This window comes from Capsicum annuum, chromosome 6 (assembly GCF_002878395.1).
Source record: "Capsicum annuum cultivar UCD-10X-F1 chromosome 6, UCD10Xv1.1, whole genome shotgun sequence".
NCBI classification, from domain to species: Eukaryota; Viridiplantae; Streptophyta; class Magnoliopsida; order Solanales; family Solanaceae; genus Capsicum; species Capsicum annuum.
Genome location: NC_061116.1, coordinates 36,482,224 through 36,496,122, shown reverse-complemented (window position 1 = coordinate 36,496,122; position 13,899 = coordinate 36,482,224). Strand labels below are relative to the sequence as shown.

The 13,899-nt window shown below is 34.0% G+C and overlaps 1 long non-coding RNA gene across 1 annotated transcript; it reads left to right on the top strand.

Moving 5' to 3' along the window:
• The first annotated feature begins 462 nt into the window (after positions 1–462).
• Positions 463–13,339, top strand: LOC124899684. The gene is made up of 2 exons (XR_007057022.1): positions 463–674; positions 13,061–13,339. It is a non-coding gene; the product is annotated as an uncharacterized LOC124899684 (long non-coding RNA).
• Positions 13,340–13,899: the final 560 nt, after the last annotated feature.

Genomic DNA, 13,899 nt, shown 5'->3' with positions numbered 1-13,899 from the left:
GGACAGAAGAGTCCAATGATACTTGGGAGGACTATCAAATGGCTCAAGCATTTGCGAGAAATTGTGAGATTCACCCGCACTTTTTTGAAACAAAAGACCCATTGGGTTGTTTTATTAACGAAAATTATATGCACAAAGGTGGGTAAACTCAACAGAGTTTAGCCCAAATCGTTTGTCCAGCCAAATATATCCTAACATAAGACAACAAAAAATTTAAAAAACAATTGGGAAATAGCGAGTTCTGGAGTATCAGTGGATGCTTCGGCTACTTCAACCAAATCTGCAATTTCAGGTTCCAAGGACTGATTAAGCTGTCAATTAACTTAAAATCCTACTTACAGGTGATATTTTTGTGCTTTAAATTTCTGATTTAAGTCCAATTTAAGCTTTACGATTGAGCAATACTTGACAATTCATTTTCTTTGCTTGAATCAAGAAGACAGTAAATTGAATCCCATTTGGAATTGATACCACCATCTGCCTCTAGATCCTTGCAAACTGAATGAACTATCGATTAGAGCTTCTATCCTTTCTTTAAGCTAAGTATCTGATTCTTCTATGTATTTCTTTAGTCTCTATACACCATGAAATGACTTAATTTTTGTTTAGGAATCTCAATGCTGTGTAGATCTGAAAAGTCCACATCTGTTGCAGCTGCTCCAAAAAGAAACCAAGTGCGTATTAATTTCTTCCCCGGAACTTAAATTTATTGGAGTGGAGTTTATGTTAGATTCAATACCGCCACCTAAGTCAACCATAGGGTGAAAACTTTCAACCCACTATTTTAAATAGAGAAAACACATAAGATTTTACTTGACCCTATAGTATTGTGACTGTCGATAAAACTTGAAAATGCATGAGATTTAAACAAAAATGGCAATTATGAATGAATGCATGAGATTTAAACAAAAATGGCAATTATGAATGCTCCATGTGACTCTTTAGTCCAGGTTTTATATCATATGTGACACCTCAAAGCTCTCACCAAGTGCATGTTATGTTAATTAATAAAACTTACATGAGACGTCAAGGATTTATTTATATTGCATTTTAATCACCATCTCATGTTAAACACACATTGACTGCTCTTTAATTCCTTAAGGACCTCTCACTTGTCTGATTCTGAGTTGTGGTGTTCTCATTTTGTCCAAATTAATGATCCTTTTTCCTACACTTGGCAACTTGGAAAATGTTTAAACATGTAAACACCTGCAAAATAAAAAAACTAGGCTAGCAAAAAGATCAACAAGAGTATTTTCATCCCTTAAGGAGTGTGGTACTCTTACTGACATTAAATACCTCAATCTCCTAATAGATTTTACTTCCATTTTCACACTCTAGGGAATATCTCACACACCATTAACTATATGAAACAAGTTTAGTGAGTCTATTTCTATGATAACATTTAGCAAGTTATTATCAAAATAATACTGCAAACTTTATCTCATGGCCACAACTTTAGCTACAAGGGTTGTAGAATAAGGAATCTTAAACCCCTTAGCACCAATTTGATTTCCAACTTGATCTATAACACAAAAGCCACATAACTGGGGCTTGATTACCTCTAGATGCCCCATCCATATTACATTTCCACAAATCTCTTGGGGGGGCACTCTATCTCATAATTTTAGTCGTAAATTTAGGCCTGTAATCATCCAATAATGCAATAGCGTGGAGCAAATTGCTTGGTATTTAAATGTAGTCAAACTTCCATTTCATGAACAATATGATAGTACTTATAATGTCCCATATAACTTTCCTGGTAGAGCACCTACCTTCATGCAGTACATGTCCATCCTTTGACGTAGGAACCATAAAATTACACTACGAACAACATTAAAGGTAGGCCTTTGTCTATCATTTCCATGAGCATCCCACCACTTCTAAATAGATCTCCTCACCTGAATTCATGGCCTTGTAATGCCTGCAACATCACCCTTTATAAACAAGTGATCCATAGTTTCCCTTACAGAGATTTCACAACACTGACAAAATTGGGAAATGTTATGATTCCAAAGAGACATAAATGTTGCTACAAAAACTCTATTAGTCCACACCCTACAGGTAACGAAAGAAATTATTAAAGGAATTCCCTTCACAAGCATCTTCTAAAAAAGTTTAGACTCTTCTTCTTTCTTTCTCAACAATTCCCAAGCAATTTTCACTGTGAATTTTTCCTGAACATTTTTTGATCACCATGGTCTATCCCCCTAATCTTCAAGCCTCCAATGATTTAAATGCACCTACACATGCTCTATAATGCTTTCAGGTAGAAAATCCTTCATTATATCATAATCCCATCACCATTAGCAGTTAGGAAGACATCAATATCAGATATAGTATGACATGTACTTACCTCTGGAGCTTTATTAAATAAAGAGCCCAACATAGACCAGTTATAAAACAATATAGAAGAAGTAACTCCTTTATTTTCCCACTACATGAATTGATTAATTTTATTCCTGTGCTTAATCATATGCTTCCACACTTGTGATCTGCCTTTGCGCTGCACTAGGGAATGAATATTTTTCTTACAATATTTGTTCCACAAGAAATTGCTCCACATCGTATTTTGGATCCTAAATTTCCACCATATCTTAGGATACATGGCCTCAGAAATCTCAAACATCAATCTAAATCCCAGACTTCCCTCTTGCTTAGAGATCACACTCAACTTACTCTATTATTTTGAGGCAAGGCAATTGTAGACAATATAATAATCCAACTTAGGTTGGGGTCGAAATCACGAGCAGTGTAATTTAGCCTTCAATTCCCATGGATGTTGAAAGTCACAAAGCATTGACCCGCAAACTTAAAGGAAAACATAATTTAAATTGGCGGGTATGATTTAGAAGTTATTTGAACAAAATGAACTTGTGATACTAAATGAGGGCAAAGAGTACAATTCCAATTCCAGTTAATGAATATGTGGGTAGGCTCGATTAGAGAATATCGTGTTAGTCTTTCAACAAAAAAATAAAATTTCAACCGTGGATTCTTTCGAATACCTCATGGGTGTTTCAAAATAATCAACCCAAAACCTCTATTTGGTATCCCTATTTATAGGATAATGTCCAAGACATAGCAAACCGTCAAACCATCCTTATTTCTAAGACAATGTTAAGGAGTAAGCTACAATCTACTTTATTGTTCACTAATACTCATCACCCATATCCTTCTTTCAAAGATGATGTGGGATCTAGGAAAATTGGAGCTTTCGCCCATAACTTCCAATTCAACAGTCAAGTATTAGTGAAACCCAAAATTATTAACTAAGAATCGGAACTAGCAATCATTACCCATACACATTAGCACCCAATTTAAACATAACCCCAAGAATACTATTTAGCTACTCATGAAAATTGAGAAAATAAATATACCCAAGTTGGCATTCAATGCCTCCATTGATGCAAAGAAAGAATAATATCAAATCTAATTCCAAATTGTAACTAAAAATCTTTTGGAAAATTTAGCAACACTTATCTTTCCCTAATTAGTAGGGTTTTTCTCCACACAAAAATTAAATTCTAGTTGAAAGATGCCTCAAGTGTGTAAGGGTTTTGCCCTTTTTAGAATTGGAACCAACCGTGTGAATTTGCCAATCAACCCCTAGAAGACTTCCTCGTCATTGCGATCGCCATTAGCTAATTGCGATCACAACTCCCGCGATAGTAGTGAAGCTATCATGATTGCCAATATTTGACCAGGGCTTGACTGGTCGAGATCGCAATCCTCATACCGTGATCGGGTAACTAAGGGTCTATCCCTGCTTCGAATTTTTTAGCTTTTGCACTAACTTTGCCTTTTTTGTTCTCTTTTCATCTTGCTTCACTTTGTTTCTTCCAATTACCAGTAAAACCTACAAACCATGGGAATTAGTGCATTCAAATGGCAAATTCATATCGTTTACACAACTTAACCATAGTAGTGTGCACAAATTTGGATGTTAATGAGTGGTAAATTTACCACTCATCAACACCCCCAACTTAAATCTTTGCTTGTCCTCAAGAAACACTACTTATTTCTTAATGAGACCATGCAAATATAAGACTATTCATATGACCAAATGATCACAATGATTTCGATCTTGATTAGCACGAATAAGTAGCTCTCAAGCATGGAAAAATCTATTCTCACAACTTCGTTTAACATAAAGCACACTTTCAAGGATGCAAAAGACTTCAAAGAACAACTAAACAATAATCAGTAACTCTCTAGAAGTGACTCTTCATTGATACCAACTCAACTATACTCATTTACCTCATTTTCGAAAGATGACAATTTCACTAGCCTCAATTAGTCTACATGTCTCCACACGAAAAAAAACCCTACACATCAAAGTATCTATCATGCAATAAGGGATTTAAGTGCTAGCACTCACTCTCATAAAGAATCTATCAATGAGAACAAGTATCATACCATATGCTTGCCCTTATTTTTAATCGCCACTATTTTGAATACACTTGATTGGAGATCTCGAAGGAATTTTTCAAGCTTGAAATGTAGGCTCGAGAAAAGGTATGATATCATTTGGGAACAAAGTGACTACATCCCCCTCGAACATCTACATCACACTATTCAATCAAACTTTGGACCATGGACCACTTAATTTGGTTTCAATTTCACATATGTGCCTACTTTCACTACCTTGCTGCACCCATTTCTTTGAAAGCATTTTATTCTCATTTATTTCTTTTGTGCAACCTATGTTTTTCCTTCTTTTGATGATTTGTTTCTTTTTCACTTTTTCATTTATGTTCTTTACTTAGCTTTTGGGCACCCACTTACAATACCATGGCCCAAGGTCACCTCTTTAAAGATTAACCACCCCTAACTTAAGATTTTTACCTCAAGTTGTATTTTTAAGTCCACCCGATGGCCATTAATCTATCATGAAATGCCGAGATATTTTTTGTCACCTTATCCAAGCATATGCCCCTCTCTGGAAGTAGCTTTGTTTTGGGGAGGTCAGCATAGTACAAGGTTTGGCTTTTCTAGGGCCATGAAGCGCGTTCGGTCATAATCTCTCATATTTAGCTTTAATAACATCAAAAAACTGCAACAACATTAATTATCAACATTTACATGCAAAAACTAGGCTATGCTATTTATTTAAGCTAATGGGATGGTGTCTTGATAATTTTTGGGCAAGAAATAGATTTGAAGGATTTTTGTTCTTGGTTCAAAAGCAGCCTCAAATGCCGTGATCGCAAGCTACTAAGCCACGACTGCACTCCTATGACCACGATCACGGAAACTAAGGCTTGTCGGACCAAATTTCTCAAGACATAAAACTTCTAATTTCAATGCCAATTTCTGTTCCAAATCAAAAATTTACATTAAGAGCAAGAAACATAGTCCATAGATACTCAATCATGCCTTTATAACATGGGAAAACTAGTACATAATTCGTTCGGGCATTTAATTTAAAACTTGCTATGCACATACTATTTCTATAAATTTTGAACAAATTAGGGTATTTCAAGAATTCCCCATCAAAGTACACACCAATAACAACATCCAAATACACCAACAAGTACAATTAAACCACGGATTTAGCATGCAAATCATAATTTTAGTCCATTTCTAATACATGAGTTCTAAAGCCTATATACTAGAACAAAAGAAAGAATTTGAAGTACATACTAGATTGAGAAATGCAAAGGAGATGCTTATATAATTTTGGATGCCCAAAACACAATAAAAAATGGGTGCAATTGTTAGTAATTTGAAAGGGAATGTGGGGGAAAATATAGATCAACTATTTATTTAACCCAATCATGAAAGTAATTGCGGTCAAAGTTCTGTGATCGTGGTTACACAATATTTGCAATTGCGATAGCATAGACACCGCGATCACCATAACTAAGAATAATTTCTAGTCCTCTGTTTTCCCCTACACATCCCACTACTCAAATTCACTACACTTCTCCTTACTTAAGATCATTCAAAATACCTTATAACACCATAATTACATGGATTAATCACAAATAAAAATGAAATCTACTCTAACAATTAAAATTCAAAGGATACGGGACATTTTCACGGCATTTATGGGTTGCCTTCCCTAGTACCTAGTTTATCATCACGTCATGACGTTCTTCAATCTTCAAGTTATATTCTTAAAATCTTCATCTACTTCTATGTCCATCACATCAATGACAGACACCACTTATAGTTCCATTGGCTGGTTCTCAATTTTACATACCTGAAAGGACACTTCATTATTTTGAACCCAAAATTTTATTTTCCCTTGATCTATATCAATAATTGGTCTCCTGGTTGCCAAAAAGGGTCTTCCAAGAATAATGGGTATTTCTTGGTTGATTTCATAATCAAGGACTATAAAATCTACCAGCAAAATAAAATGGTCGACCTTTACCAACACATCATACAAAACTCTAATCGATTTTTTAATACAGTGATCCACCATCAAAAGCCTCTTTATTATGGGAGTATGAGTACCCAAACCAAGTCTTTGATATATTGTATATGACATTATATTGATGCTTTCACCAAGGTCACACAAGGCACTATCAAATTTGTGTGTCCCAATGGTGCAAGGAATTATGAAGTGTCCCAGGTCTTTTTTTTTTCCGCCAAACAACTAGTCATGATAACCCTACAACCATAAGTCACCTCAATGGTCTCACCATCCACAAGTCATTTCTTGGAAATCAATGTCTTTATTAGTTTAACATACCCCAAAATTTCTTGAATGGCTTTGAGCAATGGGATATTAATTGAAAGATTGCTAAGCTTAGCAAGGAACTTCTTAGATATGACATTTCTCCTCATTTTTATTGAGTCTTTAAGGGAAAGAATGAGAGATTTTCATTGGAAATAAGGGGTCATATTGTGATTCATTATCCTTAACCACTTTAGGAGCTCCCTCCTTATCAACCGTCTCTTCAATTATCATAGGTTCTTCACTATTTCCTTCTTGAGACTTTGGTGCCTCATCATTAGACTCACCCACATGCTTTTTATTTGTGTTCATTTGATCATCAAGAGACTTTTCTTTGACCTCAACCCCTTTTGTACCAAGTTCTTTACCTCTTCGTGTGACAATCACTAATAAATAAGCATCGTTTTAAGGATTTTCCACCATATAACTAGTGAGGCCACCTTTGGGCCTAACATTAAGTGTAGTTGAGATTTGGCCAATTTGGGTCACCAATTTATTAATTGAAGTGGAGTGTGATAAAATCGTTTGGTTGATTTGAGAAAATTCTCCTTTTAATTCTTAGAACATCTTGTCGGTCCTTTTAGTTCTCATCAAGATTATCGCAAGCACAGCTTTGGTTTTGGACTTTTTGAGATCCACAGTTTTTGAATCCTTGCTGTTCACTCGGTCATGTAAGAGGGGGGATATATCTTTCATACTTATTTCCCTTATACCTCTAATCACTATCTCTATCTCTATCACACTATTTCCTTTATCGATCACGAATATTCTAACCTTGGTTCCCACCTTGCCTTTGATAGGCTGGATGGGAACTCCCTGAGTATTTTACCAAGTATCTAATTTCTTCATATAAGGACTTTTCCTTATGTTCATCATACCCTTTAGAGACTATGGCATTGACCATTTTTGCGGGTACACTCATTACATATTTTTGTAAGGAGGTCTAATTGTGTCATTATTTTTTCCACATTTTCCTCCTACTCTTCTTCTTTCTTTGTTTGTTTTTTGGTTCAAAATTGATTTGGTGGTAGAACTCATGGCTACCTCAGTATCCCGGGTGTGCCACCTCCTATTTTGCTTTGTGATTTGTTCAAGCAAAGTAGAAGCCACTCTATACATAACCTCAAAAGTGATCCACCGGATGTGTTGTCCACTACGATCTGGTTTAGTTGGTCCAATGCTCTATAGAATATTTAGAGGAGCATTTTATCCGATACTTCATGGTTAGGGCAATGCATAAGCTTTTCATTATATCTCTCCAAAACTTCATGTGGAGGCTCTCTATTGAGTTAATAAAAGTTTTTGATTTCATCCCGCAATTACAACATTTTTTATAGTGGGAAACATTGATCTGAGAAAGCATTGGTAAGTTTCACCCATGATGTGATGGATTGGCGGAAAGAGACCTCAACTACAACACTACCTTACCCGTTAGAGAGAACAAGAAGAGGCATAACCATATGGACTCTTATGAGATGTGAGTGATATAAAAGTGGGCCCAAAACTCCACAAAATTCTTCAAATAAAAATTTGGGTTGAGATTTACCCCCAAAGAGACCTTTAATTTGTTGCATATGAAGCATTACACTCGTGATTTGGAAAACCCCATTCCCTTTATTCAGTGGGATGCAGATGGTACTAGCCCGCCCCGCATTATAAAGGTGGTCCTCATCATCAAGAGGACCATCAAAGGTCCTAGCATTGCTTCCATTATCACTCATTTTGTCATGGACACTATTAAACTCACCTATTAAAGAAATAAAAATGACAAACATCGTAAATCACAAACACTTCGAGTAAACCCAAAGTTCTATAAAACCACACAAGTAAAAACTGAGTTTCACTCCCCGACAATGGCAGCATTTTGATCATGCTCAACTTACTATATTATTTTAGGGCAAGACAATTATTGTGAATATAATAACCCAACTTAGGTAGGGGTTAAATCCACGAGGAGTGTAATTTTTAGTCTTTGATTCCTATGGATGTTAAAAGTCACTAAGCATTGACCCGCAATGTAAACTTAAAGCTAAACATAATTTAAATTTTGGGGAGGGGTATGATTTAATAGTTATTTGAACAAAATTAAATTGTGATACTAAATGAGGGAAACAATTTTTTTTATTGAATTCTAATGAGAAAAAAGTCTCTAGGCTATGCTTTCCTAGGGGCAATTAGTGTATGGGTGCATGATAACATAATTCTAATTCTAGTAAATGAATAAATGGGTAGGCTAGGTTAGAGGTTATGGTGTTAGTATTTCAACAATACACCAAAATTTCACCTATGAATTTTTTCAAATTCCTTATTGTCAAAATAAACAACCTAAAATCTTAATTTGGCATCCCTATTCCTAGGATGATGCCTAAGACATAGCAAACTCATAAATAATCCTTATTTCTAAGACAATATTAAGGAGAAAGATACAATCTACTTTATTGTACAGTAATACTCATCATCCACATCCCTCTTTCAAGGACGATGTGGGATCTAGGAAAATTGGAGCTTTTATCTATAATTTCTAATTCAACAATCAAGTATTAGCGAAACTCAACATCGTTAAATAAGAATTAGAACTAATAATCATTACCCATACATATTAGCATCCTATTTGAACATAACCTCAAGAATGCAATTTAGCTACTCATGAAAATTGAGAAAGAGATATACCCAAGTGACATTCAATGCCTCCATTGACGTGAAGAAAGAATAATATCAAATTCAATTCCAAGTTGTAATTAAAAATCTCTTGAAAACTTTAGTAACAATTATTTTCCCCCAATTATTCGGATTTTTCTCCACACAAAAATTGAATTCTAGTTGAAAAATTCCTCAAGTGTGTAAGGATTTTGCCCTTTTGATAATTAGAACCAGTTGTGTGAATTTACCAATCTGCCTATGAAAGACTTCTGCACCATCGTGATTGGATCACGATCGCAACTCCCGTAATCGTAGTGAACCTATCGCGATCACCAAGATTTGACCAAGTCTTGGATAGTCATGATCGCGACCCTGAGACTATGATTGCAGTAACTAAGGGTCGATCCCTACTCTAGATTTTCTAGATTTTGCACTAACTTTGTTGTTTTTGTTCTCTTTTTATCTTGCTTCACTTGGTTTCTTCCAAATACCTATAAAACCTTCAAACCATGGGAATTAGTGTCTTTTCAAATGACATATTTATCTCATTTACACAATTTAACCATAGTAGTGTGTACAAATTTGGATGTTAATAAGTGACAAATTTACCACTCATCACTTAGGAAAAAAAATTTACCCCAAGCTACCCAATGCTTTCTTTTTCCTGAAACCTTGTTGCTCTAAAAGAATTTTGCAGAAATTCTATGAAGCTCTTTAATAAGTCATTCAGGAGGAACAATGGGTGATTATATATGCATATGAACATTTTGTATCACACAGGTAGTTAAAAATTTTGTGCCTCCATAAGATAGCACACTAGTAATTAAAACTTTTGTACCTTTCTAATACAACATATTACCTTTCAAGGACTAAAGTTTTGATTTCACCTTATTAATTGGAGTAGCATAATATTTCTTTCTCTATCTAGAATGAGATACAGAGCATACAAGATATATCAAAGAAAAATTTCCTCTATTCATCCCTATATATTCCTTTACTAGTTTTCTATCATCAACATTAACATTTTGATGTATGTAAAAACCATGTTTCTCCTTGTTTGCATTTTAGCCTAATTGATCCCTATAATCTTGTAGAATATAGATGAATTTCTGTAAGGAATACTTGTTGGTAGATGTAAAAATGATTGTATCATCTGTATAAGCCATATGATTAATATTATTACTTCATTTTGATAATCTTCCCTATATACATATCATCATCAAAAGCAGCATTATGAGACCTAGATAAAACTTTAGCAGATAGAATACATAAAGTTGTAGATAATGGATCATCCTACTTTACTCCTTTTGTGGAGTGAAAAAATACTTTAGCTTGACCTTTTATAAACATAAAGTGTCAATTATTAGATATAATTCTCCAAATCAGGTCAACCATCAATTCTGAGAAACCCATCTACTTTAGAACTTTCACTAGAAATAATTATAAGACTTTATCATATGCTTTGACCATGTCAAGCTTAATAACTGCATTAGCAGGCTGACTACTCATTTGATATCTGTTACAATTCCCAGAGTCAACAGCATATTCTCAATGATGCTTCTACATTTCACAAAACCTAACTGGTTAGATGAGGTTATCCTAGGTTACAAATCTTTAATTCTGTTACGAACATCTCTAGAATTGATTTTCTTGATGAAATTTCTTAAACTAACTAGTATTAAGTCTGAATAAGACCTAAATAGATCTTTTTAAGACAAAAGAACTAGATTAGTATGGGTGAAAGATTTAGGAAGAGTATTAGCTATGTAAAACCCTTGAACAATAAAAATATGTTGACCTGCTATTTCCTAACAAATCTAATAAAACCTACCAGCTAGGCCATTTAGACCTCTTGAGATATCACCACTGAGAATAAAAATAATCTTCTTGATTTCTTCTTTATATGGTAAATCAATGAGATTTGCATTCTCTCTATCATTCATGACTTCAGAAATATGAGGCAACAAAGAAAAAGATGTAGCATCCCTATCTTGTATGAACTAATGAGAGTAAAAATCCATTACCTATGTTGCTACATCTCCTTCTTTCTCCAACCAATTACCATCACTGTCCTTGATCATTCGAAATTGGAGTTTATTCTTTCTGCCTTTCACAATACTATGAAAAAATCTGGTATTTTTATCTCTTCAAAATGTAAGTAATTTTAAAGCTCAGAGACTTTTGAAGTATTGTTCTATTTTAAACACTTGGATATTATTTGAATAATTATTCTTTGATCATCACTATATCTTTCCTAATAACCAACTATTTAAAAATGTCACTATAATATCCTTGCTTTATTTAGTCAAGGCAGTCTTCACTCATATGATATTTTCCTTGAAATCCAAAATGGGACCTTGAGAATCATTAACTTTTCAATATTGTCTCATAAACTCCATGAAAGTCTCATTTTTCAGTCAAGAATTTGAAAAATTTTAAAGATTTTGTCAATCCTCTCACCCTCTCCTCAAGAACTAAAAGCATAGTATCATAATCAGATTCTATTCTTGAAAAATGTTTTGCTTTCATAAAGTTGAACCAATTTTACATCCCTTGATTAGTAAGCAACCAATATATTTTTCAACAAGACGATCATTTTGTGCTCTACCATGCCACTATATGAAAATGCTCTCCTTAAATTTAATTTCAAATATGACAGGCTGCTATACAATTATCCATGTCTTCATGATTTTCCTAAAAAATAGTTAAACCACCAATTTATTCTTTTGGATTTCTAACCACATTAAAGTCACCCCTATTAACCATGGAAAATTTATGTTATCTGTCAGTTGATATACCTTATCCCATAGCACCAACCTATCTTATGTAATACATTAAGATAACATAGAAAATATGGTCTTGATTTTGTTGTTTCACCCTCAAGGTCAATTGTTGCTTTATGTCTTCAAAACAAAAAGTTCAAACTCTGAATTAAAGAAAATCTAGATTTTATCATTATAATTTGAAACACATGTAGCATGTTCAACCTTCTCAAGAACTTATTAATATTTCTTTTATTTTAAAAGGGTTCAAGTAAGCTAATAAAGGAAAACTTGTGATAACTATTTAACATTTGAACCCTGTAAAATTTTTGTTGAGTCCTCACTAATTTAATATTTCAAATTAAAGCTTCCATCTTTTCTTTATTGTTGATAATCTTTTAGGCTTCATTCTGGTTGGTTGAGAATTCTTTACATTTTCTTGCATTTGACCCCTTTTGAATTTCTTTAATACCCTTGGTGAAAGGTTTGCATCTATGGGATAATCCTCATAAATATCCTCTGAATTTTCTACCTTTATCAGGCCTACTATTTGACCCAAATCCTTTTCTTCATCCATTCCCATATTATGTAATGTAATATCGTACAACATTCCGTTAGAGGAAAAATAACTTATAACATTGGAGTCATCAATCTAAAATATTATAGGGATAATCATAATAGCCTTTATTTTTGTTTCTCTATATTATTATCCACCAAATTTTCTCTAGCATTAGCAATATATATTATACTACTTTGAAACATACATCTTCATAATTTTCATCCTCCATCTAATTCTTTGTAGTTTACTGTGCGACATGAACTGCTTCTGCTATTGCCTTAATATCACAACAATCATCACCAATGCATGTTGAATACCTTCTCTCTGAAAAAAGTATGTCTGCAGGATTATCTTTTCCAAATGGGTAGTCTGAACCAATTCTTTTAATAACATTTGAATTTCCTGTATCAGGAATTGCTGATGTTAATGCTAACTTGTGAGCACTAGTTATACTTGATGAATTACTGAGAAGACCTATTGTTGCTGCAATATTAATATCCATAGCTACACGTGATATTGTTGCCCTTGCAGATGTGCGAGAAACCTCTGTTGCCTTCTCATTTTCCTTGTTTGTAATCTCTTCCCCTTCTAATTGTGATGCTCCACTACTTTCATCATTATAATGTTGCTTCTCACAAGTTTTTTTTGTTATAACAGTCACACTTTCATCAATTACGAGACAACTTAGGGTCATTTGCCTTTTATGTGCGCTATCCTTCTTTGGACTGTGATGTCCTACTACTTTTATCACTATTATTCTTTTCACTGGTTTGCTTTGATGTAACATGCATGTCCATTATGGTTGCTAGAGATTTTTTTTGCTATTTTCCAAAAGATTTGTTTACCCAATTTGTTGATGTTTTCCCTAACTAAGTTTCTAATGTTATATTTGAACTTTTTATATCCTTAGAAGTATTAACATTTTTCTCAACTTTGATAGGTTTGTTTGTGGTAACTGATTACTCACCCTTTCTTGCCATCTCCCATGGCACCTTAAATCTATTACCATACTCCAGTTGAAGAATAGTCTTAACTTTTCTTTGCTTGCTTGGGTTCCAATCCTTAACAATATTCCATTTGCCCGGATCTTCAACCACTTTACCACTAGAGTAAATTCTAGCTTTTCCTTTTTGAAATTTGTGAATGCATGGTTTACTTTTTTTAACCTTTCCCACTTTATCAAGTTTCTCCTCTGTAACCTCCTCCATTCTTTCTCCACTTTTAAATTTGATGCTTGTTTTGCATTGATC